General features: G+C 53.0%; 1 long non-coding RNA gene across 1 annotated transcript; it reads right to left on the reverse strand.

Annotated features, from left to right (window-relative positions):
• Positions 1–4,078: 4,078 nt before the first annotated feature.
• Positions 4,079–5,402, reverse strand: LOC148378184 (uncharacterized). Its single transcript, XR_015856108.1, has 4 exons — positions 5,280–5,402; positions 4,828–5,021; positions 4,590–4,703; positions 4,079–4,358 (listed from the first exon to the last, which is right to left on the reverse strand). It is a non-coding gene; the product is annotated as an uncharacterized LOC148378184 (long non-coding RNA).
• Between the last annotated feature and the right edge of the window lie 787 nt (positions 5,403–6,189).

Raw genomic sequence — 6,189 nt, forward strand, 5'->3', positions numbered from 1 at the left:
TATTTGTATAAAATTTTCACAACAGCTGTCACACAAACAAAGCGGGAAAAACCGAAGACGTGCGTGTTCCGCCCACGCTGGATTTATTTGCACCTTTGAAAAGACACCGTATTGCCGCAGATGTGGCAAAGAGTACTTTTGGGCATCTGAGACGGAAGGATGTCCAAAGCATCACGTCACCTGCTCTGGTAGGCATGGTGGTGGGACGTTGAGGTCAACCGCTTTGGGGTTGGCTGACTCTTTGATCGCAGGATGCCACACACTTGAAGACAGAAGCAGAAAAGCAGAGCTAAATGCAAAATGTACTCACCGGTGACTCCAATTTTTTTCCCCCCTGAAGAAACAGCTGGACGGGTGGCCCCGGCTGGCCAGTGGGACTCTTGTTATTCTGACCCTTTTTAGTGCGCGTTTGGGGCAACAACCGTTTTTTGTGGCGCTCTCTTCTGGTTCAAAAGTGCCCTGCATGTGAATTTGCTTTTCCTGCCTTCTGATTGGATGAGCGCCGGTGTGACGCGGTGCCTCTGTCACCGTGGCGGGGGGTATACGTTGGCATCGGAGCGTCTGCCAACGTCTGAGACCGGCTGGCAGTGTATCGGAGGTGTCGAGTGCGGTGCCGCTGGAGCTCACTCACCAGCTGGTGTTAGGGCCACAGAATGAAGGCCAAGGAGAAGAATAGAAAGAGAAACAGAAACTTCTCCTCCAATTGTTTGATTTGTCTCTTCTGAGCTTCGATGAATTCTTTCAGCTCTTTGTTCCTCTAGGACGGACAAATGGAAAGTGGCATTCAAAAGCCAGTAAGCGTGCAAGTAAGTGCCGGGCTGGCTTTGGGCCCTTACCTGTTGCGCGCTGTGCAGCAGATCCATTCTCCCTTGGAGGATGCAAGCGTCGCGCTCCCTCAACTCGCACATCAGGGCTCGCTTCCATTGGTCCACGGCGCTCCTAAGCTCTTCTCTCTGATCCGCCGTCAGCACGTCATTCACGCCAGCGTGGCTGGCTTTTTCGCCGTCCGTGGCGGGGCAGTCCCGCTGCGGTAGCGCCTCGTACAACATGGCCTCCAGCTCCAGGATCCTCTGGGCCGCAATCCTCGTCCATCAGTGGTCCGGCGGGAGATTTGAGGGCGGCTTACCTTATGAGCCTGGTCCATGGAACACTTCCTGAAGTCCAACTCTTCATCCAGGTAGCCCTTCTGCTTGCAGAACATATCCTAGCACAGCTCAAGGTCAGAATTGTTGGGGCACATTGCCGGAGTTCCCCTTGGCTGATGTCGCGTGTCTGTCTACCTTCTCACTTTCAATGTCCAACATCTTCTGTTGAAGTGCTGACTTGGTCACTTTGATGTATTCTAACCACTGAGGAAAGGCTGCTGTCACATAAGCAGAATGCGAGAGCGTGCGTGGACGTGCGCGTTACCTTCTCGGCTAGGGTGAGAAGGGTCCTGGCGTGAATCACGACCACCTGCTCCTCGTTGGTGAGATTCTGCAAGAGCCCAAAGGCACAGCGTCAACAAGCTTCTTTCAGCGCAAAGCCTTCCAAAAGTCACATTTGAGCCGCCGAGTCTCGTGGAGTGCGAACATAAGGAGTTCGACATACACTTACGGCGTTATAGCCCAGGATGTCCAGCTTCTTCATCAGATCACTGATGACGATGTCCGGGGGAAAGGCGCAAGGAGCAATGTAAGGTGTTCTGGGACCTCGGGTTAAGGTTAGGGTTGCGAGGGACGCCTTACGTACGCTCACGCCCTCGGCCTCGCAGTAGATCTGCAAAGGGCTGAGGCCGTCTGGGAAACGGACTTGCAGAAACTTCAAGACGGGGGAGCGCCACTCCCTCTCCTGAAAGGCAGAGGCATGCATCCGTCCGTCCGTCCGTCCGTCCGTCCGTCACATCTCTGGCCTCAACACGCTTGTGCGAGTCTTCCCACCTCCAGCTCCAGGATGCGGAACTCAAGCAGTTCGTTTTGGTCTCGGATATCCTGGATGTGCTCTTTCAGACGCGCTTCTTCCGCCTCCATCCGCCTGACCTGAAAAGACAGTCAGACCTCATCTGCGGGGCTTCCCGACAGGTGTGACGCCAAGCGACTCCGCCCAGCGCCTTTCTTTCCGTCACCTTTTCGGCCAACTGCTGATTGCTCTGACGCAGCAGCTGCTTCTCCTCCACCCACTTGACATTCTAGAAGAGACAAACGCGTGGACAGCTTTGGAATGTTGTGTCATTTTCATCCACAAATTCTTTGGTTGACTGGAAAATGACATTTGCTTTTCTCCGCATTTTCCCAGCCACGTTCGGGGGGGGGGGGGGGGGGGGGGTTGGTCCAGTAATGCCAGACGGATGAGTGACTGAAGAATGTAGCTATTTTGTCTGAGAAAAAGGTGTGCTCATTGATGAGCTTACCTGTCCTTGTTGCTTCAGCGCTGACTCCAGATCTGCTACTCTGCTTTGATAGTGACCCATTTCTACCATCAGCTTTTCTCTGGTCTGAAAGGAGGAGGAGGGAGGCTCCTCCTCCTCCTTTCAGACCAGAGAACACCCGAGGCTGGGTGAGAACGGGGAGGCTGCGACCCGGCCGGGGGTTGCGGGAAGGGGCGCCACCTTGATCTCCTTCTCGGCGTCGTAGTCCCCTTTCGCTGGTCTGGGCTAGCAGAGCGTAGGCTCGTTGCAGCGCTTGATATTCTTGCGTCAGCTGGCGGTAGCGAAGCTCCGCCTCTTCATGCACACACCAATGCAACACAGCACTAGTACCAGAATCAGTCAGACCGGCGACAAAGCACCCGCGACGCAAAGACGAGTCCGATTCCAGGCTGAAGAGGAATGTTTGGTGCCAATACGCTGGCAGAAATGGCGGGCTACCTCTTCGGGTTCCGTGTCGGGGGTTCTGTCGGTGTGAAAAGACAAGGACGATCCGTCCGAGTCCACCAACACGTCTTCGTCGTAGCCGTAAAATGTTTCGATGACCTGCGGGCGCGGAAGCAAACATCTCTCTGAACAAACTGAAGCGACACCTCACGATGAATCGACGAGAGGAACGATAGCGAGAAAAAGGCCATTTCATCTTGCGCAACACCAAGCAGCCGCAAACAAACAGACTCACCTTGCAGGACCTCACGCTTTGTTCCTCCTCAGAGATTCTCGACGTCGGTATCGTAGCAGCAAATCTCTCTCCTGTCGACACAAATAATCCGCCTTTGAGATTCTTTGGATGCAAAGGGAACGAACGGCTCCGGCGCAGAAACAAACGCGACTCACAATGACATTTCTGACATGAGCTCCTGTCTCCAGAGCCTGAAAAACACGTCACCGGCGATGATTGGAGGGACGCTCGTCTTTTCCAAAAGTGACAACTACAGGGTGTGTCAGGGTTTTCCAGATTATCTTTATCGTATCATTGTGTTGCTTTGACTTTGACTGCGACCTGTAATAAATAATATTATTTATCCCTTATTTATCCCTATCGCTTATCCCTTCCTACACAAAGTCGTAAAACACCCCTTGCTATGTTTTGACTAGAGGTCAAGGGCTTCCTCTATTCAATCCACTCTTACACCCACCCTGTTTCTCTTAATTAAAATGCTCGTGCAGGAGCCGAGAGTCAGACTTCATTCGTACAACGGATGGACTCTCCACCTGCAGGTGTCCAAAAGAACTTACTTGTCTCCCGTGTGGTTCTTGCAAAATAAGTTGGAGCGAGCGCAACTCTAACAGGGTGCATTTTGCCACTAGCTGCCTACGGACAATGACGTCGCGCTCGCGGCTCATGGTTGACGGGCTGAGCAGCCGGGCAAGTCCGTCGTTTTCAGCGCACAGCGAGTGGCAAAGGCGCTGACAAAACGGGAGCTTTGAGCTGCTGAAAACGGCAAAACAAGTCTAAAGCGTGTTCAAACGCGTGCGCACAATGCTCCTGCTTGAAAGGTCGGAATTTAAGGGGCCAATTTTTTGGATGGCGGCCGCCGGCCAAGCTTTGGACGGAAAAGGTTTCCTGGCGACAGCGAGCGAGCGCGGCGCTGCCGTACGTGCACCGAGTCGCCTGCCTGAAGACCTTGGACAAGTCGTCGATGATGTGCCGCTGCTCCACAACTTGAAGGAACTCCATTTCACCGTCCTGCTGGCCGCAACCGCGGTCCAGGTCATTGAGCGAACTAGGCCTTCTCTGTGGAACACAAATGCAGTGGACTCTGTTGGCACGCCGCCGTTGTCCGCGTCGACTTACCAAGCTTGCCATCTCCTCGTTCTCCTGGGTGACAAAGCGCACTTTGTTTTCAAGGCGACACAGCACCAGCGAGAGTTCTTCATTCTTCCTGCTCAGGCGTTTGTTTTTGTACAGGAGTGGCAGAAACTGGCTTTCTGTTTCTCTCAGTCGCTTTAGCTGCAAGCATGAAGTGCGGGATGTGAAAGACGCACAACACGCGGGCCAGAACGTATCCATTCCTTTTGCATCGGTTTGAACGGAATCGTGGCTTTGGCTCCCAATAAAAGACATCTACCAGGCAACCGACTCGCCGCGCCGCTCAACTAATAAGCAAGCGCAATGGGTGCCTCGCTGGATGGCGCGCATCAAACGTAGCGCAAACCTTCAAGCGTGCCGTCAATAAATTACCAGTTCATTGCGCTCTTCAGAAAGCAGGGCGTTTCGATCCTCCAGTTTCCTGATGACTGCGCTGAGCTCAGCGATTTTCAGATGAAACCGTCGCGTGTCCCGATCCTCCTGAGACTGAAAACGCCCCGCAACACACACACACAAGCACTCGTTCAAAGTTCAAAACTGTTTTTGTGCTACCTTCCTCCAGCAACGAACTAAGTCATGCGTACTGCAAGTGTGTGATGAGGTGGCTTACGCAATGAAGAGGATTGCTAGTAGCGGCGTTGACCCCACTTCCAGGGTAGTTTAGGCCCGCCCTTTGGGAATCCCTCAGGGCAGCGATCTGCTGCTCGGCAGCCTGAGTCTGCAGCTGAAGGCGGTGGACGTGGCCGGCCCCAGGGCTTCATCCAAAACACTAACCGCTCTGTCTTTCAGCTTGATCTCATCCGTCTGGATGTACAAACGGGGAGCGCTCAGGCAGGCGGGCAAACTCATTTGCCAGAATTGTGACAAAAACAAAGAGAGCAACCGGCCAATTTTTTTCTGGAATCGACTAGAACACCTTTGCTGTGACAAAAGCGAAGCGAGCAACCGGACATTTTCTTCTTGTGAAATAGAATAGAATAGAATGCCTTAGGTGTCATTGCACTGCAGGTATACAACGAAATTGGGAACATAGCCACGCACCGCGCATCTGATCAGTCCTACCAGTCGGCGGATCTCCCTCTCGCAGTCTCTCTTGGTTCGGCTCAGCTCCTCCCGATGCTGGTGATGAGCCGATCGGAGCTCGGCCGCTCGGGACTGCCAGGCCTGCTGGGCCGCTGCCAGGGCTTCTTCCGCGCTCCTGGTGGAGGCGACACCGCTCGGTCTCCCGACACCGCCGCGTCTCCTCCACCTCCGCCAGCAAAGCGCCCCCCCTCCTCACCTGAGCAGACATTGCGCCACACCGGGCCGTTGAGACCGCAACGGAGCGCCGCGACGCTTACTGGGGACAAGCTACACAATACGGTAGCGGCCGCATCGAAGCCCGACGTGGCGTGCGGATAGTCAGACACGGATAGAGCGGATCACCTTGTCCATGGAGCCGTCCCTCAGGCTGAGGACCAAGGCATTCAGTCGCTGGATCTCTCCATCTTTGATTTTGATCACTCTCATCAGCTCCATTTCATGCTGCCGCAGTAATGTCTCCCTGGTAATGGCTAACTCTTTCTGCTTCTCCTCATGGAGTTTGCTTTTGAGTTCCGTCATGGCGGCGGTGGCACGGTGGTGCTCCGCCCGCAGGTCCTGACTTCTCTCTCTCTCCAGACAGCTGACCTGACATGACTTAGACTTAGACAAACTTTATTGTCATCTTGTCTGCACATGGTGCATACAAAACGAAATTCCGTTGCATACGTCTTACAACAAAGTAGTGATATTGCAGTTGAATAGAAGTAACATATCCTATGAAAATATATATATATACATATATATATATATTAAAAATAAGTATAAAGTGCAGCAGTGATAATTATGCAATAGTGCAAGTAGGCAAAACAGTATTCAAGAGTGTGCAGAGGAATGCTAAACCATGTATTAAACTTCTATTTAAAGGGTTTATACAAGTTCAGTAAAGTTG

The sequence above is a fragment of the Syngnathus floridae genome, unplaced genomic scaffold (assembly GCF_059516105.1).
Source record: "Syngnathus floridae isolate MCC-2025c unplaced genomic scaffold, RoL_Sflo_1.0 HiC_scaffold_59, whole genome shotgun sequence".
Taxonomy (NCBI): Eukaryota; Metazoa; Chordata; class Actinopteri; order Syngnathiformes; family Syngnathidae; genus Syngnathus; species Syngnathus floridae.